Below are 22482 nucleotides of genomic sequence, written 5' to 3'. Positions count from 1 at the left end.
AATTGGCTACTTAGTGTATCTTTGTGGTCTTCTGCTGCTGTAGCCCATGCACTTCAAGAATCAATGTGTTGTGTATTCAAAGATGCACTTCTGCACACCTCTGTTATAATGTGTAGTTGTTGAGTTACTGTCACTTTTCTGTCAGCTTGAACGAGTCTGGCCATTCTCCTCTGACCTCTCTCATTAACAAGTCATTTTTGCCCACAGATCTGCTGCTCACTGGATGATTTTTTTTTTGTTGTTTTTCACACCATTCTCTCTAAACTCTAGAGACTGTTGTGGGTGGAAATTCCAGGAGATCGGCAGTTTCTGAGATACTCAAACCACCCCATCTGGCACCGACATTGTCCCATGATCAAAGTCACTGAAATATGGGGATCATATTTCGTCCCCATTCCGATGTTTGGTTTGAAGAAACAACAAAACCTTTTGACCACGTCTGCATGCCTCTATGCATTAAGTTGCTGCCACACGATTGGCTGTTTGGATAACAAGCAGATTAAGACAGCTTATATAAGATTTAGGAGCAGAAGTAGGCTATTTTTCCCATCAAGTCTGCTTTGCCATTTCACCATGGCTGATCTATTTTTCCTCTTAGCCGCAATCTCCTGTCTTCTCCCTGTATCCCTTCATGCCCTGACTAACCCTGAATCTATCAACTTCTGCCTTAAATAAACCCAAAATGACTTGGCATCCAAAACCATCTGCGGCAACAAATTTCACTGATTCACCACTCTCTGACTAAAGAGATTCCTCCTCACCTCCATTCTAAAAGGACGTCTCTCTATTCTGAGGCAATACAGATGTACCTGATAAGTGGTCACTGAGTGATTTCTTGAGCACAGTAGTTTGTGAAAAAAACTTCTTTCTGTATTTCACTGTTTAATAAACATTTGCTCATCATTTGGAATAAAAAGAGCTAAAACATAGCTGCAGCCAGAGAAGGACAACTCTGCCCTAATTTAGTGACAAGTCAATTAATTGATGACCTAACTCTCTGCTGATTTAAACTGTTAAACTATGTTTAGTTCAATCCTGAATACAAATCAAAGTAGTTGGAATTCAGTAACTAATTCGTCACAAACATTTTTGTATTAAAATCAAATGTCAAATGCATGGAAGAAAACAATTTGTATTTTAATAGCATCAAGGATCAATTTTATTTGCCATATGTATTTACATTAGGGGTTCCCAACCTTTTTCAGGCCATGGACTCCTACCATGAAGTGAGGGGTCTGTGGATCCCAAGTTGGGAACCCCTAAGTTAGATGTATTAGGAATTTACTGTGCTGTGTTTGTCAGGGTGCGACACATAACAAAAACAACCTTCAACAATTATAAGAATAAAGGATTATGTAAAATATAAACATAGAGATTAAAGTACAGATATGGAATAAAATGTGCATAAATACCAGCAACGTAAATAGCATTATAAAAATAAGGAAAAGTCCTGATCAAAGGTCCCAGCCCAAAATATCTACTGTTTATTCCTTTCCATGGATGCTGCCTGACCTGCTAAATTACTCTGGATTTCCAGTATCTGCAGAATCTCTTGCATTTATCATGATAAAAAGTGGTTTAAACCATTTATAGCGCAGAGCACTATAAAAAGGGTGGTGGAGTGGAAATACATCCCTACTAAAGGAGGTGCAAGGCGCTCCTTCCCTCCTCTACCCTGCAGGTCACCCTTGGGCAGGGTGTAGCATCTCCCCTCCCCTGCTCAGGGTCAGGGTTACGTGAAGCCATGGGAGCAGCTGGTGGATGATCGTATGAACAACTGGTGCCTATCGCAAGTCCTGGTTATGTGGCCACTGATGCCAGGCAGACAATCTCTGAAGAGAATTGATAATGACTGCGGTCACCCGTCTTGCAAAGACACTGCCCAGAAGAAGGCAATGGCAAACCACTTCTGTGGAAAAATTTGCCAAGAACAAGCATGTCCATGGAAAGACCATGATCGCCCACATCAGACAAGATGGCACATAATGAATGAATGAATGATATTAGTGGTGATTGAGGTAATAGATAAAGGTAAAATAGTAACTCTCCCATAATTTGATATGCTCTAGACCTTCATGGTGGCAGATTGCCAGATTTTCTGGATTGTTAGATTGAGTTCCTATTAATAACTTTTTGCTTTTCTTTTAGACATCCCACAGTATTCCCTAATGAAGCTGTTACATATAAAGGGTATATGGGAACCTGGGCCCCAGACAACTTTCAGGGAAATGGATGAGCCAGTGAGTGTCTGGGGAACACAGGAAACAACGCTTGTCGGCTGGATGCTGATCTATTGGGATTTCCATTTTTCACCTCTCACTGCTTCAATTTGCGGTTCACACCTGCTTTAGGAAGACTAGCGTCATCCTGATACCAAAGGAAAACAAGGTAACGTTCCTTGATGACAACAACCTGGTGGCTCTGACTGAGAGGCTGGATATGGCACGCATTACCTTCAGCCCCCCAGACAATCTCAATCCACTGCAAATCAGCTATCACCAAAACAGGCAGACGGTAGGAGCCATGTCCCTGGCCTATGCTCATCTCTGGACAGTAAAGACACTTTCGTTAGACTATTGTTTTTTCACTATAGGTCCACCTGCGGTACTAAAACTCCAAACTCCTAGACCTGGGACTCAACACCTCCCTTTGCAACTGGAGCCTTGATTTCCTGTCCAACCAACTAAGATAGAGAGCCACACGTCCACCACAGTTATCCTCAAGGCTGTCTTCAGCCCCATAGTCCACACCCCGCACAATCAGGACTGCATGGCCAGATTCTGCTCTAACTGCACCTACAAGTTTGCACATGATTGCAGATTGAAGAGGGTTCAAAGGAGATTCACAAAAATGATTCCAGGATTGAAAGGTTTGTCATATGAGGAGCTTTTGATGGCTCTGGGCTTGTACTCACTGAAATTCAGAAGAAAGAGGGATGACCTCATTGAAACCCATCAAATGTTGAAAGTCCTCAATAGAGTGGATGTGGAGATGATGTTTCCTATAGTGGGGTAGTCTAAGACCAGAGGACACAGCCTCAGAATAGAGGGGAGATATTTTTAGAACAGAGATGAGTGGGAATTGCTTTAGCGAGAGAGTGGTGAATCTGTGGAAATTTTTTCAAAGGTAGCTGTGGAGGCTGTCATTTCATATATTTAAGGCAGAGGATGATAGATTCTTGATTAGTCAGGGCATGAAGGGATATGGGGAAAGGCAGAAGACTGGGCTGAAAGGGAAATGGATCAGCCATGATGAAAGGCGGAGCAGACCCGATGGCCTAATTCTGCTCTCATACCTTATGATCTTATGATTCCACCGTAGCTGACCAGATCTGAAATAACAATAAGCCAGAAAACAAGAAGGAGATAACGAGGCTAGTCACATGGTTGCATGAAAACAAGCCTTCCCTCAATATCAGCAAAACAAAAGAGATGTGGGTGATGTACATCGTCCTGTTTACATCAACGGTGCTGAGGTCAAGAGGATTGAGAGGTTCAAGTTCTAGGAGTGAACTTCACCAACAGCTTGCCCCAGTCCAACCACATCGAAACCATGGGCGAGAAAGATCACCAAGTGCTTCTGCATACTCAGAGGGGTAAAGAAACTTGGCATGTCTGTTTTGATCCTCACCAATTTTTTATCAGTCCTGATGCTTTACAGCTTGAGACCACGAGAAGCTGCAGGGAGGTGGGGACACAGGTCAGCACATCACGGAAACCAGCTTCCCCTCAATGGACTCTGTCTATAGTTTTCACTGTCTTGGTTAAGTAGCCAGCATCATCAAAGATCCCACCCATCCTGATTATTCTCACTTTTCCCCTCTCCAATCGAGTGAAATAGACAAAAGCCTGGAAGCACAGAGCAGCAGGATGAAGGACACTTTCTATCCCACTGTTAAAATATGATTAACCTCTTGGCCTCACGATTTACTTTGTTCTGACCTTGCACCTTATTGTCTTCATGCACTGCAATCTTTCCTGTAACTCTACAACATTTTAATCTGCATCCTGTTATTGTTTTAACTTGTTCTACCTCAATGCACTGTGTAATTAACTGTATGCAAGGCAGGTTTTTCACTGTACCTCTGAACATGCAAAAAATGAACAGTTACCAGTTTAGCTTGTTGATTATCAAGGATTTTGCAAGCTTGTTATATAATATTATATATATAATAAAATGCAGACTCACATGTATAAAAAATGCCTTTAGAGTCACCTCAATCGAGCACATTTTGGAAGATAAATAGGGTAATGTTAGAGAAAGCTTGCAGTAAGGCTTATGATACAGTATATGGAAAGATTAAATAGGATAGGACTTTATTCTTGGAACATGGAAGATTGAGAAGAGATTTGATAGAGATATACAAAATTATGAGGGATATACTATAGATAGGGTAAATGCAAACAGTTTTTTCCACTGAGTTTGGATGGGATGACAATGAGATACAATAGACAATAGGTGCAGGAGTACGCCATTTGGCCCTCTGAGCCAGCACCACCATTCACTGTGATCATGGCTGATCATCCACAGTCAGTATCCAGTTCCTGCCTTATCCCCATAACCTATGATTCCGCTATCTTTAAGAGCTCTATCCATCTCTTTTTTGAAAGCATCCAGAGACTTGGCCTCCACCGCCTTCTGGGGCAGAGCATTCCATATATCCACCACTCTCTGGGTGAAAAAGTTTTTCCTCAACTCCGTTCTAAATGGCCTACCCCTAATTCTTAAACTGTGGCCTCTGGTTCTGGACTCACCCATCAGCAGGAACATGCTCTCTGCCTCCAGCGTGTCCAATCCCTTAATAATCTTATATGTTTTAATAAGATCCCCTCTCAGCCTTCTAAATTCTAGAGTATACAAGCCCAGTCGCTCCAATCTTTCGACATATGACAGTCCTGCCATCCCAGGAATTAACTTTGTGAACGTACGCTGCACTCCCTCAATAGCAAGAATGTCCTTCCTCAAATTTGGAGACCAAAACTGTACACAGTACTCCAGGTGTGGTCTCACCAGGGCCCTGTACAGCTGCAGAAGGACCTCTTTGCTCTTATACTCAATTCCCCTTGTTATGAAGGCCAGCATGCCATTAGCTTTCTTCACTGCCTGCTGTACTTGCATGCTTGCTTTCAGTGACTGATGTACAAGAACACTTCGATCTTGTTGTGCTTCCCCTTTTCCTAACTTGACTCCATTTAGATAATAATCTGCTTTCCCGTTCTTACCACCAAAGTGGATAACCTCACATTTATCCACATTAAACTGCATCTGCCCACTCACCCAGCCTGTCCAAGTCACCCTGCATTCTCATAACATCCTCCTCACATTTCACACTGCCACCCAGCTTTGTGTCATTGGCAAATTTGCTAATGTTACTTTTAATTCCCTCATCTAGATCATTAATATATATTGTAAACAGCTGCAGTCCCAGCACTGAACCCTGCGGTACCCCACTGGTCTCCGCCTGCCATTCCGAAAGGGACCCATTAATTGCTACTCCTTGTTTGCTGTCAGCCAGCCAATTTTCAATCCATGTCAGTACACTGCCCCCAATACCATGTGCCCTAACTTTGCCCACTAATCTCCTATGTGGGACTTTATCAAAGGCTTTCTGAAAGTCCAGGTACACTACATCCACTGGTTCTCCCTTGTCCATTTTCATAGTTACATCCTCAAAAAATTCCAGAAGATTAGTCAAGCACGATTTCTCCTTCGTAAATCCATGCTGACGGACCAATCCTGTTACTGCTATCCAGATGTGTTGTAATTTCATCTTTTATAATTGACTCCAGCATCTTTCCCACCACCGACGTCAGGCTAACCGGTCTGTAATTCCCTGTTTTCTCTCTTCCTCCCTTCTTGAAGAGAGGGACGACATTAGCCACCCTCCAATCCACAGGAACTGATCCTGAGTCTATAGAACATTAGAAAATGATTACCAATGCGTCCACGATTTCTAAAGCCACCTCCTTAAGTACCCTGGGATGAAGACCATCAGGTCCCGGGGACTTATCAGCCTTCAGACCCAACAGCCTATCCAACATCATTTCCTGCCTAATATAAATTTCCTTCAATTCATCCATTACCCTAGGTCCTTTGGCCACTATTACATCTGGGAGATTGTGTGAACAAAAATGTGAACAAAAATAGGTAGAATAGACAACCAGAGAATTTTTCCCAAGTCAGAATTGGTTAATACAAAAGGAAATAATTTTAAGACGATAGGAGGAAATTTTTTTTGCGGGGGGGGGGCAATGTCAGATGTAAGCTCTTTCTTTTTACAGAGAGGTGGGTGCATGCAACATGTTGCCAGGTGTGGTGGTAGAGACAGATAGATTAGGGACGTTTAAGAGATATTTAGATAGGCACATGGATAAATAGAAAACACAGGGCTATGTTGGAGGGCTGGCACTAAATTCTAAATTCTACAGTAGGTTCTATATTCTATGTTCTGGATGACACCAGCTTCTAGAACACAGTGTTCTGGAATACAGTATCAGGAAATATATGGTCATGCACTGTGGTGGAAGAAATGAAAAGGGTAGACTATTTTCTAAATGGAGAGAAAATGCAAAAAACTGGGATGCAAAGTGTAGGATTCCCTAAAGGCTAATTTGCAGGTTGAGTCTGTGATGAGGAAGGCAGATGTGATGTTAGCATTCATTTCAAGAAGACTAGAATATAAAAGTAAGGATGTAATGGTGAGACTTTATAAAGCACTAGTGAGGCCTCATTTGGAGTATTGTGAGCAGGTTTGGGCCCTTTATCTTAGAAAGGACATCTTGTGTGTGTTGCTCAAGACTTCAGGCATCTGCAGAATTGCTTGTGTGCCTGTGATATGAGGACGCATAAGGTTTGCTCCAGTAGGGTCTTTAGAGTCATAGGATCATAGAAAAGTAGAGCACAGAAGCAGGCCCTTTGGCTCATCTAGTTCATGCCGAAACGTTTTAAACTGCCTACCACCATTGACCTGCATTGGAACCCTCGCCCTCCATACCCCTACATGTGCCTATACAAACTTCACTTAAACATTGAGGTCAAGCTTGGATGCCCCACCTGTGCTGGCAGCTCATTCCACATTCTCACATTCCCCTGAGTGAAGAAGTTTCCCCTCATGTTCTGCTTAAACATTTCACCTTTCACCCTTAACCTATGACCTCTGGTTGTAGTCCCAGCAGGCCTCAGTGGAAAATGCCTGCTTGTCTTTAACCTGTCTATACCCCCTCATAATTTGAATACCTCTATGAATTCTCCTCTCAACCTTCTACATTCTAAGGAATAAAGTTATAACCTATTCAATCCTTCCTTATAACTCAGGTCCTCCAGACCCGGCAACATCCTTGTAAATTTTCTCTGTACTTTTTCAACCTTGTTTTCATTCCAAGGAAACTATTCATTTGCTCATAGGAAACTGGAGCATCTGGAGTAGATGGAAATAGTTTCTCCTGGAAGAACCTTGGTGGTTTGTAGCGTCCAAACGAAGGGTGGCCCAAATCTACAGCCACGATGAATACTTATATTCTGAGGATCAAAGACGGTGGAATTTTTTCCTAACATTTAATTCATTACAAAAATCATGCTACAGATCTTCCTAAGGTACTTATGTAAGCAAATATACTCCTTGTTACACTGGTCCGTATGAAATCTAGAGTAGTATATTGATTTGCTATTCTGTATTCTCCTTGAACACTTACAAAATATTATCAAATTTTAACTGAGGGATCTTTTTAACAAAATTGTCATCGATTTAGAGCTAGCAATGTGACTGCAGTCATAACAAATGTGAGTTTTGCCTGATGTCAGCTGTAGTTCCAACATCGAGTCATAGAGGCAGCAGCACGGAAGAAGGTCATTCAGTCGTTCAGTCCATGATGAACTGCTTAGCAAACTTTGTCCACTGTCACTCAGAATTCCAACCAAAGGTTCAAGAAGTCCACAGATTTATGCATTTAATCAGAAGGTGCTGCAAGATTTCATTTCTCATAGTATTGATTTAAAATGTCCACATCCTGCAAAAAAATACATTTTAATTTGTTGGCATTGACAGATTTTTAAGGCATAAACTATGCTTTATTTCTTAAAGCCAGTGAGAAGCTCAGATTTCTAAACAAATCTGTTATCAAAGTACATCGATGTCACAATATACTAGCCTGACATTCATTTTAGGGAAATGTATTTCTGGTGGGGGAAAAAAAAGACTTAAGACTTTATAAAGCATTGGTGTGGCCTCACTTGAAGTATTGTGAGCCATTTTTGGACTTTTATCTTATAAAGGGTGTGCTGAAACTGGACAGGGTTCACAAAAATGATTCCAAGATTGGATAGCTTGTCATATGAAGAGCGTTTGATGGCTCTGGGCCTGTATTCACTAGAATTCAGAAGAATGAGGGGTGACTTCTTTGAAACTTATTGAATGGTGAAAGGCCTTGATTGAGTGGATGTGGAGAGGATGTTTCCTATGGTAGGAGTGTCTAAGACCAGAGCGCAAAACCTCAGAATAGATGAGCGTCCATTTAGAACAGAGATGAGGAGGAACTTCTTTAGCCAGAGAGTGGTGAATCCGTGGAATTCTTTGTCACAGGCCACTGTGGTGGCCAAGTCCTTATGTTCACTTTAGGAAGAGGTTATAGAACATAGAATAGTACAGCACAGTGCAGGCCCTTGGGCCCACAATGTTGTGCTGACCCTCAAACCCTGCCTCCCATATAAGCCCCCACCTTAGATTCCTCCATATACCTGTCTAGTAGTCTCTTAAACTTCACTAGTGTATCTGCCTCCACCACTGACTAAGGTGGTGCATTCCACGCACCAACCACTCTCTGAGTAAAAAACCTTCCTCTAATATCCCCCTCGAACTTCCCACCCCTTACCTTAAAGCCATGTCCTCTTGTATTGAGCAGTGGTGCCCTGGGGAAGAGGCGCTAGCTATCCATTTTATCTATTCCTCTTATTATCTTGTACACCTCTATCATGTCTCCTCTCATCCTCCTTCTCTCCAAAGAGCAAAGCCCTAGCTCCCTTAATCTCTGATCATAATGCATACTTTCTAAACCAGGCAGCATCCTGGTAAATCTCCTCTGTACCCTTTCCAATGCTTCCACATCCTTCCTATAGTGAGGTGACCAGAACTGGACACAATACTCCAAGTGTGGCCTAACCAGAGTTTTATAGAGCTGCATCATTACATCGCGACTCTTAAACTCTATCCCTCGACTTATGAAAGCTAACACCCCATATGCTTTCTTAATTACCCTATCCACCTGTGAGGCAACTTTCAGGGATCTGTGGACATGTACCCCAAGATCCCTCTGCTCCTCCACACTACCAAGCATCCTGCTATTTATTTTGTACTCTGCCAAGGTTGATAGATGCTTAATTGGTCAGGGTATGAAGGGATACGGGGAGAAGGCAGGAGATTGTGACTGAGAGGTAAAATTGATCAGCCATGATAAAATGGTGGAGCAGACTCGACGAACTCAATTGCCTAATTCTGCTCTTATATCTTATGGTCTTATGGTCTTATGTATTTAACTTTGAATGGTTTTGATCTGGTTCAACAGATTCCTTCATGGCAAAATCTTCTCGTCTTTCTTTAGTTCTATATTTGAGTTTCAGGTTAATAAAGTTCAAAGTTTAAAGTAAATTTTATTATCAAAATACATATATGTCACCATACACCACCCTGAGATTCATTTCCTTGTGGGCATACTCAATAAATCTCCAGATTAATAACCAGAACAGAATCAATGAAAGACCGTGTCATCTTGGGCGTTCTGCCAGTGTGCATAAGACAAGAAACTGTGCAGATGCAAAAAGAAGAAACAGTGATATAAATAAATAAGAAATAAATATTGAAAACATGAGATTTAAAGCCAATGAAAGTGAGGCCAATCGTTGTGGTTGTGGAAATAATAAAATGTAATGAGGTAAATAAAGCTTATTGCCCCTACCTGGACTTCCATGTCGTGAGAGAGGGATGGTGAGATGTGTGGTGATTGTGTTGAGGATCTCCAAGACTTGAAATCTGTATTGTCCAAGGAAGCCAGCCAGGTGGCAACAGTGTCTTGTATACAGAATAGGCTAATACTATTTGAAATACTTCTTTTGAAATTCTAGTACATATTTTTTAAGATTGAGATTTTTTTTTAAATAAAAGTTGAATACTGGGGTAATTATCCAGACATTTTCAAGAAGCAATACCTCAAAAAGGCCCTAGGATACACCTTCTTCTCATTGCTACCATCAGGGAGGAGGTACAGAAGCCTGAAGACACACACTCAATCATTCAGGAACAGCTTGTTCCCCTCTGCCATCTGATTTCTGAATGGACATTGAACCCATGAACACTACTTCATTACTTTTTTTTTCTCTTTTTGAACTACTTATTTATTTTAACTTTAAATACATATATAGATTGTAAGGGTTTCTTCTTTTATGTTACTGCTAAGGTGAATAAAATAGCTTCTCTGTACTGCTAACTGCTGAGGCAGTGGTTCTCTGTAGCAGTATGTTTGGGTTATAATTAGTGATAACAGGACTTGTATTCATTTGCTAACCAATTGGGATAGATGTTATTCTTACTGTCTGTGTGAAAGCTGTTAGTTTGTGCAGGCTTAGGAGAGAAAGCGCGAGGAGGATGAAGAGAGAAGACGTGGCTTGAGGAGATGGTTGCCGGACCCGCTGGGCCTGGGCTCGGGGCATGAGTCCAGCGGTCAACGATGAGAGAAGGAGGATCACCGAAAGGGAATCCATGAGCTCCAACGTTTGTGCACTGGACATGTTTATGAGATTATTGGCACCTTTTATTTGTTTTCCTTTTCTTTTGTTTCTCTACTAACCCCATACTTAAATATAAAATCTCAATCGTTTAACCGCACATTGTGGACTGAATGTTATTTCGGGGTACTGATGTTACACAGGGGACACAACACGCAGCATCCACCCAAGCAAGAGTGCTAAAGTTTGGCCAGGTAAGGGGCGCCACCCCCGAGATCATGACATGAGGAAAACCGAGTGTTACTCTCTCTCTCTCTCTCTCTGTGTTTGTGTTACTTATTGTAATTTACAATTTTAATTGTGTATTACACTGTACTGCTGTCACGTAGCAACAAATTTTATGATGTATGCTGATGATTCTAAACCAGATTCTGATTATTGTACTACTTGTTTCAGGTAATAAGAGTACTGTGCAAAAGTCTTAGGACCCTAGATTATTTATACTGGTTCAGATTGCTGAGGATACAACCATTGTTGGTAGAAGCTCAGGTGATGATCAGAGAGCGTACAGGAGTGAGATATGCCAACTAGTGGAATGGTGTCGCAGCGACAACTTGGCACTCAATGTCAGTAAGACGAAAGAGATGATTGTGGACTTCAGGAAGGGTAAGACAAAGGAACACATACCAATCCTCATAGAGGGATCAGAAGTGAGCAGCTTCAAGTTCCTCGGTGTTATGATCTCTGAGGATCTAACCTGGTACCAACATTTTGATGTAGTTATAAAGAAGGCAAGACAATGGCTATACTTTATCGGGAGTTTGAAGAGATTTGGCAAGTCAACAAATACACTCAAAGACTTCTATAGTTGTACCATGGAGAGCATTGTGGTATGGAGGGGCTACTGCACAGGACCGAAGGAACTTGCAGAAGGTTGTATATCTAGTTAGTGCCATCTTGGGCACTAGCCTACAAAGTACCCAGGATATCTTTAGGGAGCAGTGTCTCAGAAAGGCAGCATCCATTATTAAGGATCTCCAGCACCCAGGGTAACCCCTTTTCTCACTGTTACCATCAGGTAGGAGGTACAGGAGCCTGAAGGCACACACTCAGAGATTCAGGAACAGCTTCTTCCCCTCTGCCATCCGATTCCTAAATGGACATTGAAGCTTTGGACACTACCACACTTTTTTTAATATACAATATTTCTGTTTTTGCATGGTTTTTAATCTATTTAATATACATAATTGATTTATTTGTTTATTTATTATTATTATGTTTTATTTTATTTATTATCATTATTAATTTTCTTCAGGTAAATTACTTTACCTAGGTTATGTATTGCATTGAACTGCTGCTGCTAAGTTAACAAATTCCATGTCGCATGCCGGTGATAATAAACCTGATTCTGATTCTGACTGTATGGCTTCTACAGAGCCCTAATCTCAACATCATCGAGGTTGTCTGGGATTACCTGGAGAGACAGAAGCAAGCAAGACAGCCAAAGTCTGCAGAAGAACTGTGGCGAGTTCTTCAAAGATACTTGGACATTGAACCCATGAACACTACCTCACTGCTGTTTTGCATCTCTTATTTAATTTGAATTTATATATACACACACACACACTTCTTACTGTAATTCACAGTATTTTGTATTTCAATGTACTCCTGCATAACACCAAATTACAAGGCATATACCGGTGATATTAAATCTGATTCTGATTCTGATCATTTTACCTGCAAGCACATTAACTTTACTTTAACTAAGATGAAACAGATTTACCTAAAGATAGCACCTTGCATGGGATCAGGCATTTCTAAGCACTCTACTGCTAATGAAACATTAACTGATGAAGTGCAGTCATATGTTGCAATGCCGGAAACGTGGATAATTAACAGACAATGTCTTTTTTTGCCCTGGTGACTGAGGGGTAAGTATTGAGAAATGAGAGGTTCCACCTAGATTTATTATGGAATTATCTAGTGCTGCAGTGATTCTATTCTTGTTACTATTTGTTTCACACATTTATATCATTAAGAAATATTTCCTGAATGCTTCTTGAACTTACTGTGCATGTTCGCAAGAAAATGAATCTCAGGGTTGTATGTGGTGACATATACTCTATGTATAGTACTTTGATAATAAATTGACTTTGAACTTTGAAGAGGGGGCACTTTGATTCCGCTTTAGTGTCTGAACATTTTCCTGCTTTTGTCCTATAAGATAAGAAAGGAAATGATGTCCAAGCCATGTGTATGCCCGTAGCCGTATTTTATATTGCATTCTTCAGAATATGTGGAGAGAAGCTGAAGTGTGAAATTAATTTAATGTCAATTATGTTTGGTGTACAATGTTAAGATAATGCTTTCTATTGTGGTACATATAAAGATTAAGTGAAGTTTGTTTGGTATCCTATTTTAAGATAATGCTCTATTGTGGCACATATAAAGGTTATGAAGATAAGCATTCATAACTCATGTGAAGTACATTTGGTATACTATTTTACAATAATGCTTTCCATTGTAGTACAGATACAGATTATGCAGGTAAGTGTTCATAACTCATCAGAAGTGCAGTGGGAGTGCTCACTCAGTCAATTATGCCTGTGATGACGGTTTGAAAGAGCAATGCAGTTAGTCTCAGTCCTCTGCCCCTTCCACACAGCCTTGGTCTTCTTTCTCTGTAGCCCATCAATCACATCGTTGCTCTCTCTCTAACCGCTCCTCTATTGTCTTTCAAATCCAACTCATTCCCCGATGCTTTAAATAATGCAGAGAAACTTGGTGCTGAAAACACAGAATGATGGAGGAGCTCATCTTATAGAACATAGAATAGTACAGCACAGTACAGGCCCTTCGGCCCACAATGTTGTGCCGACCCTCAAACCCTGCCTCCCATATAACCCCCCATCTTAAATTCCTCCATATACCTGTCTAGTAGTCTCTTAATTTTCACTAGTGTATCTGCCTCCACCACTGACTCAGGCAGTGCATTTCACGCACCAACCACTCTCTGAGTAAAAAACCTTCCTTTAATATCCCCCTTGAACTTCCCACCCCTTACCTTAAAGCACGTCCTCTTGTATTGAGCAGTGGTGCCCTGGGAAAGAGGCGCTGGCTGTCCACTCTATCTATTCCTCTTAATATCTTGTATACCTTAGATGATATGAATTTCAAATGTTGGAGAGCCCTCACACATATGCCATATACAAATACACACGCGCACGCACACACACACACACACACACACACACACACACACAAACCCTGTGATGGTACTGGGTTCACTGTCTGCAAAGCCCTAGACTAGGTAACTATGGGTATCCTCATGGTATGAAGCTTCTACTGTATCTACCTACTCTTCCAAGGCCAGCTTACTTCCCTGTGTAGTCTCTGTGGTAAGATCCAGCAGCCAATAATAATTGGGTAATGAGTCCACTCTTCTTTCCAAGGAGGGGACAGAACAGTTGTAGCAGTGTGTACTATCTACAAAATGCACCTGCAACAACACACCAAAGTTCCTAAGGCATCATCTTCCAGACCCACGACCACTACCATCTAGAAGGGTGTGAATGGCAGCTACCTGGGAACATCACCACTTGGAACTCCCCCTCCAAGTCACTCACCATCCTGACTTGGAAACATATCACCGTTCCTTCATTGTCGCTGGGTTAAAATCATGGAATTCCCTCCCTAACCGCTCTGTGGGTGTACCTACACCTCAGGGACTGCAGCGGTTCAAGAAGGCAGCTCATCATCAGCTTCTCTAGGGCAACTAGGGATGGGCAATAAATGTCGGCTTAGCTGGCGATGCCCACATCCTGTAAATGAATAAGTAAATAGAATAAAATAAAAGATACTTCCAGCTAATGGAGTTAATTCAATTTTTAAATTTAGACAAATAGATCATACAACACTTTTAAAACTTACATTGGATTTCTGATTTATAATACATTTCAGAATTGCAGCTCCGGATACAGTCTGAGGACAAATCCAGAGCTAGAGTCCCTAATGCAGTCATACGTTGCTTTCAACCTCGCTCTGGTAACTCCTACGACGTCACTGGTGCCAAGCTGTATCAGCCCTTGCCCTTCCCTTGGACAACATCGATGGCATAGAGAGGGGAGATTTGCTGCTTGTGCAACTGCTGGTCTTTCATACAACTTTGCCCAGGCCTGCGCCCTGGAGAGACTGAAGCAAGACTTTCCAGGCGCAGATCCATGGTCTCGCGAGACTAATGGATGCCATCCATCCATCTGAATTGCATAAAGATTTATAAACTACAAAGGATTTCCAAATACAGGTACAATTCTTATGAACTAAAATAACATACCAATAAGTTGCAGGCAAAAGCGGATGCCTGTCGCAAACACCAAAGGTTGAGTAATACATTCTAGTTCTTCTTTCAGTCACCTCATCTTCCTATCATTCTCCTTGTCATCTCTAACAATCCCCAATTCTTTCTAACATTCGTACTGTTTTGCTGCTAGTTGATAGTATTTGCATGTGACATTTTTCAGATACCTTTACTGAGACAAAGTAGCTTGCATGGATGGTCTGAAAGCCTCTGGGGATAGAAATCTCAGACACTTAAGATTAATGCAGTAAGGGCTGACTCCCTGAGTACACAAATATCCCAAATATTAATTGATCAACTATACCTGTGACCATGTTTGGTATGCCAAATGACAAAGTCAGTCTAGTCTGCAAGCTTCCTTGAACTCAGTCACAATGGAACAAGTAAGTTAGCCAGTGTTGTCCGGTTTTATACAGGCCAATTAACATAACCCTATTGTCTTTCCTTGATTAAACAAGGGCCTACAAGATCTCATTGTCTACTTGTTTACAAGAAGAAGCTAAGCAAGGACTATAGGTTTGAAGTTTAACTTTGTCAAAACCAACTCTGACCTTTTGGAAAGGTCATGTTACTGAGCTAGAAAGCTGAGGTTAGCAATAAATATCTCGGGGCCCCGGAAAGTGAATATCCTTCTCAACCCATCCCCTCCAGGCAGGGAAATGAACTTCTTTCTCCTCACTACACGTTATGTTCAACCAGAAGCTCAAATAAAAATAGAACTGAATGAAGACAAAGGGGTTTTGTCACAAAGGAGCATGTTCCCATTGACTTCCTCCAGATGATCCAGCATCTGCTCCCCCTTGTGTCTCCAGGTGCTGCCTTTACTGATGCAGTGTGTGGGTGGCTAAGGATGTGATGCAAGTTGGAAAATGTGAGTATTCTTGAATATAAATGGCCAAGAACAGCCGAATAATTTTAAAGGAGAGCCAAAACGAACAACCCTCCATCCTCTGGTGGGTATGTTTTCTCTCCTTACCTTTTTGGTGACAGCTTGCTGTCATTCTTTAGGCCAAACACAGATCACATTTCCTTGAACACAACTGTAAGTCTTTTTTGGAGCCTGAGTGAACATAATAGATGCCTACTTCTGACTCCTAGTGGTAGAAATTTGTATTCATTGCTTGCACGAAATGCATAATTAAGAATGACTTCAAAAGAACTGGACTTCAGATATACTGAATAATGAAAAACTACCATCAGTACCAATGACCAAGGACAAATCCTATAATATATACAAATTCCATATGTGTCTATACCTCGCAATTTCCAGACCAACAACCAAATATTGGTTCCAATGAAGCAGTCAATATATTTTCTATAAAGCCCCAATGATCTCAACAACGTGCAAAATGAAATTAAAGCCATGGCAATTTTCCAGTAATGATTGTTTTAAGTGTTTCACTGTCATTTTTGCATTAAATGTCCCAGGGAATTTGGAACTAATTATATTAAATAAGACTATGAACTTAAGTTATGGCCAGTAAAATTATCTGTAATTGATTTAACCATTTAAAGTAATTTGAAATGAGTTTAAAAACACTAATTGCTTTTACATTATTAGCAAATTGTCTTTTAACCACTTTGATTTTGCTCTTTAAAACCATCAGGTTATATTGGGATTAGCAGCCTATTATAATCACTTCAATGCTTGTGAAATTGCTGACCAAGTATCTCTCCTTTTTCTGGAAACACACAGATTTTGAAATGCAGAAGGAATACAAAGACTGCATTTATCATTTTTTAAAATTAAAATTAATTATTTTCAGATGTATACTTAGATCTACATGTGCTTCCAGTAAAGACATTTACATTCTTGATAAAACTGTGATGTACATCGCCTGTTCTATTAATAAACTTTCTCTCATTGTTTGAAAAATGGATTCCATTGTACAATGCTTCAATACAAATGTTCAACTACAGAAATGCAAAGCCATAAAACACAATAATATGAAGTACCTTTCTTTCAAATCCATTATAATATATTCATGTTAGCTGAAGAATAATAGATTCTCAATCTCCTGTGACTTGAAACAAAACCTAGAAGCAACCTATAAATTTGATTGTGTAATGGGGGAGGGGGTCCTCTATCCCTCATTGTGAAACACATGACTCCACTTATAGCCATCCCCTTAGTAAATGTGAGCACATATTCCTGGTTTAATGACTGAAAACCGATAACCTGTTTTAAAAAAAAAGCGTAATCACATGGAGAAGTAAGCCAGCATTTGCGGGATTTATTATATTTCAATGTTGATGTTAAACTGCTTGTGGAAAAAGATTAGAGCTGACAGGTTGAATTTTTAAAAAGTTGTTTCCTTGTCTTCCCCTTCATCAAAGTCGTCGAGTGTGATTCGCACTGAAAGGAACTGACAAGGAACAATCCCAGTCCACTCTACATCTGCCCACTAGGAGGTGCGTAAAAGGCACCTGAATCGCTCTCTATCCCTCTGATTTTTTTCTCTGCTCCCTTGCCTGTCTGAAAGACTTTGCAGAATGGCAAAAATTTGTGTTGACAATTCGCTACACAGGAAGTTAAAAACACCATCTACCATGTCATTGACTTTCACCGTACCTTAAATGTTGTGTATTTGTCATATCAGTTATATTTGACTAATCTTGTATATATTCAGTCCTGTTGAAGGGTCTGAGCCCAAAATGATGACTGTTTATTCTTTACCATAGATGCTACCTGACCTGCTGAGTTCCTCCAGCAGTTTGTGTGTGTTGCTTTAGTTTTCCAGCAACTGTGGATTTCCTCATGTTTATGTGTGTTGTGTGTGTGTATATATATAGATTAAGCATTCCTGTTCATTTAAATAATTAATTATGGGTTATATGTATAAAAACATGAATCACATGTGTCCTCACGCTAGCACATGATACATGCACACCTCACTTCAAGTAAACTCACGTTTCAGACTCCCGTGTCTGAATTAGTTTAATGTTTTGAAGTTACAAAACATAATATCAAACATCATTTCCAATCCACAAGTTGAGAACAAAAGTGGAGTGAAGATATATTTTGCACAACATTTTTTATTGCAACAAGGGACCCATTTTACTTGGTCAGATATGTTTGGTATCACTGCTAACTGATTATCACTGTTTCCCCGGAGAACTATCTCATATAATGGATCGCATATTATGATCTGTTCCAATGTCATTGTTGATCACTGGTGCCCAAGTGTTGTACCACCCTTTCTCATTCCCACGTACTTCAATATCATTGTCTGAAGCAAGCAAGTGTCCGCATGTCTATCGTCTCCACTGAAAGTATTCCCATTGAAATTCCAATCAAATTCATTGTTAAAGAATCTTTCGATGTTCAGGAATTTTGTATGACCTACACAGACAGACAGACAGACAGAGACACACACACACACACACACACACACTACAATACACTACACATGATCTTAGCCAAAAGCATGAGAAGCGATGGTTTTTGCGAGGAGAGAGCTAACAATGAAACTGCGAGTGGATTCCTATTACTGCCTTTATAAGAGCTTTTTTCTAACAATCAATGCTAACATCATCTTCGATGAGCCTCTGGCAGAAGTGGTGCATGCGGACTCAATTTCAATATTTAAGAGAAATTCGGACAGGTACTTGGATGGGAAGGGTATGGAACACTGCGACCCAGGAGCAGATCAATCTGACTGGGAAGAATGATAGTTCAGCACAGTTTAGATGGGCCAAAGGGCCTGTTTCTGTGCGGTCGTGTTCTATGACTTTATATATGACCAAAAGTGCAACGGATTGTGTGCATTTCACTGCTGTTTGTAAGTGCAAGTCTCAAGGTGTGAAAAGTTACAGGGAGAAGGCCTGAAAATGAGGGGTTGAGAGGGAAAATAACTCAGCCGTGATTGCATGGTGGAGCAGACTCGATGGGCTGAATGGCCTAATTCTGCTTCTATGTCTTATAATGTAACAAGTCCTGGGTGGAAAATACATCATTTAAAGAGAGCCACAGAAGATACATGGCTCAGTGTCTATAGCAGATAATTGCCATCACTAGATGGCAGTGTCAGAGGTCATTTTGGTGGGGCTCCCTAATTGGAACTTTACAAAATGGAGACTGTAACTGCAGCTAAATTATGTGACTACTAAGCATTTTTCGTCTTGTCGTTATCAAAATTTGTTAGATGTTGAACAAATCTTAAACCAGGAGTTGTAAAGGACAGACGACAGTGGAACTGAAACACAGCATGTTAGAAATGAAACTGAACAAGGCAAAGGGTTCAAGGCTGGCTTTCCTTTAATTAGTCCATAACTCCAGAGGGATCAAATGTGAGCTTGTTCAGGCCAGTTTCAATGGTGTTTTGTGCAGATAAAGCTAACTGATTCAGGGAAGCAGCTCACAGAAGGTTCAAGGAAGCAAGAGAAAACCAACAGTGAGATTAGTAGCAAAATTTGTTGTTATAGAATGGAGGGAACCCACAATATTTGATTTATATCCCTGCCTCAATGTGCATATTCATGATAATGATCATGACAGAAATATTCGTCACCTTGAGGAGCTCAAGCATGTCTACAGATCAACTCAGTGCAGGAAAGGGCCAGATTTAAATGTTGGTCTTAGAGAGCCTCAGGTGGATGGTGGTAAGTATTATTGGGATAGAGAGGAAACAAACCCAGGACAAGATTATGCTCAGCTGTGATGCCTCATCTGGTTGAATATCCTGCCAAGCCCGATAAAGACTACCACTTATGAATCACAGCCAGTTTTTGACAATATAGCAGAGTTTCTGTAAAGTAAATAACACTTAACAGGTGAGGAGAAAAAGATTGCGGGAAAAGTTGATTAAAAAAAAGTGCAGAGACGATTGCAAGGTTTGTTATACAGCATCCAGTCAGCCCAATCATGCTGTACCCATTTTGAATTCTCCAGTACCAACACATTAGAATTAAAGAAAAAAAGGATAATTTATTTTTCAATGGCATTAGATTGCTTCACCTTGTTAGCTGGTTAAACGTAGTTCACCTCAGATTGCTAATCCATTACTAGCCCATGGGAGGAGCATTTGAGAGCGAACTTGGATTAAGCAAGGAATAAACCAGTTTTTAAGCAAAGCTCAGATATCCTCTGGCTCACTGAGATACTGCGAAAGCACCACCCATGCTGGTGCAAGTGGAGGAGTGTGAAGTACTGCCGTCTCTCAAACCCAGTGCTGCACGATGGATCTTCCCCACTATAAAACCAGCGATCTCCCGAGGTGGCTTTTAAAATCTTATTCCATTTAAACCACTTCCCTAGCGGCATCACCCCATTAAGCCAGTCTGTGATCTGACATATTTAGAGTCATTTTCCGAGCTGTTGCAAACATCTTTTAATTTAGGAAGTCTATTTAGGACTTCACTCTGCCTGGCTGATTTCACTTCAATTGTTTCCTTAGTCAGTAAAGCATTTCAGTTTGTTTTCCTGAAGGTCAGTGCAGCCTGGCTCACCAAGAGCACACGATCTTTTCAGCTATGTTGCATTCTGTGCTACAGTGTCATTAAGATAGATGGAACAATGCAAGTGCATGCCCACTTTCCCATTTACAATTATTGAATCTATTATGATACAAAGCAAATTAGAACATCACTGAGCGAGCAGCTGGAAAACACACTAAAATATAATTTCCCTTTTATTGAGGCTGGGTACCAAGCAAACATTTCAAGCAGGCTTACGCAATGAAGGAATCAAATGCATATGTCAATATGTTATACAGAAATAATACGGCTTCCTATGGACTGGAGCTCCGCAAGGCACGCACACAAAAAATGCTATCCTTCTGCTGGCAAACCACGGGTTAAACTCTCGTGTACCAATACTGCAAAGGTCATGCTGGCTTCTTTCATACAGGCATCGCAATGCATTAGCATTGTGGCATAATCAAATCTCTCTCAGCGCACACGAGCCCCCCACACACACAACATTCCCTCCCACCACCACCCTGCATACAAACACACACACACACACACACACACGCACAGGCATACATCTTGTACCTGCTGTCAAAGTGCTTGAACATCATCACGTTTCCTGAACTTTCTGCCATTGCTAATCCAGACCATTTAACAGCTATCAAAGTCTTTTGAAAATAAACTCCCTCCCCCTCCCCCCCCACACAAAAAATAGATTTTTGTATCTGTCCTTACCTATTAGGCATCCTCCACAGGAGATGGCTGATGTACGTCTTTGACTGGTTCAGAGCAAAATCTCAGGGAACCTCAGAGTTTAGACTGAATGTTCCCAAATCCCACAGAGGCTGACACCAGGTGCCTCCCGCACGCACAGAAGCACATTCCGAGCAGCCTCCCGCCTCTCAGAAGTGTCCATTCTCAATCGGAAGTATACTGCCTCTGCTGCTGCCGCCTTACTTTCGTATTCTGTTAACAAACCAACCCCGATGCTTACTGCAGCTACATGGATCTGTGCTGGTGCTGTCCCAGGCAAATAGATGCTCAGGCTGCCCTCAGCAGCCGCCTCACTCTCTCTCTCTCTCTCTCTCTGTCTGATGCTGTGCAACTACTGGCTTATTACACTTCCGCATCTCCAACCACTCATGCTGAGTGGGGAATAGGAGGTCTTTGGAGGTGCGTATCGTCTGGAGCCATTAGAAGTAGACTTTGGCAGATAGCGTACGCAGCCTGCTGCTTTGACTGGACAGCTCTTCTGGGACAGGCTCCTAGCTGCTTCTGCACATAGCTGAACAAAGCTGAGTTTGTTATTTTCTTCTGCGTCACTGGCAAAAACGAAAACATACCAACAACAACTATACAATTAAAATAAAAGCCCACCAGATCAAAGGACAGAAAGGGGCGGAGCTTGGACAAATCACTCAGCACTCAGCTCTCACCCTGAACAAAATGACCTATTAGGTGCCTAAATTTGTCAGCATCAATTATTTATGTGGGGATTACAACGTTTCGTCTGAGCCTGAGGGGAGGGGATGCTCAGTAGTTTAAGTTCTGGTACCAGAGAGTCGAACTAATAAACTGCTACTTCTGGCTCACAAAGTTGGATTTAAAGGGAACAATTCATCCCCTTAGTAGATCTTACAATTCAATATGCGGCTAACCATACAGTTTCATTGTGGGAGTACAGACCAAAGGAAGATAATGGCTGTTAATTTTATTTATTTAAAGATTTTATTTATTGAATTACAATGCCGAGGAGGTTCGCCTGGCTCTTTGACCCACATCACCAGCAATCCCTAGTTTAACCCTGGCCTAATCACAGGACAATTTACAATGACCAACTAACCTACCAACCAGTACATCTTTGGACTGTGGGAGGGAACTGGAGTAACAGGAGGAAACCCAGCAGGTCACAGGGAGAACATACAAACTCCTTACAGGCAGTGGTGGGAATTGAACCCTTGTCACTGGTACTGCAAAGCATTGTGCTAACCACTACGCTACTG

At 41.2% G+C, this 22482-nt stretch overlaps 1 protein-coding gene across 2 annotated transcripts in view; it reads right to left on the bottom strand.

Moving 5' to 3' along the window:
• LOC134358189 (heparan sulfate glucosamine 3-O-sulfotransferase 5) overlaps positions 1–21384 on the bottom strand; it is a 389601-nt gene extending 368217 nt beyond the window's left edge. The window contains exon 1 of one of the 2 annotated variants that reach the window (XM_063070219.1): positions 21215–21384. The gene's annotated coding sequence lies outside the window, so the exon portion shown is untranslated. The remainder of the gene's footprint in view (positions 1–21214) is intronic. The other variant, XM_063070226.1, reaches the window with a different exon arrangement.
• Positions 21385–22482: the final 1098 nt, after the last annotated feature.

This window comes from Mobula hypostoma, chromosome 2, assembly GCF_963921235.1.
Source record: "Mobula hypostoma chromosome 2, sMobHyp1.1, whole genome shotgun sequence".
Taxonomy (NCBI): domain Eukaryota; kingdom Metazoa; phylum Chordata; class Chondrichthyes; order Myliobatiformes; family Myliobatidae; genus Mobula; species Mobula hypostoma.
The sequence above is the reverse complement of the archived record's forward strand: the minus strand, read 5'-3'. Positions and strand labels throughout refer to the sequence as shown.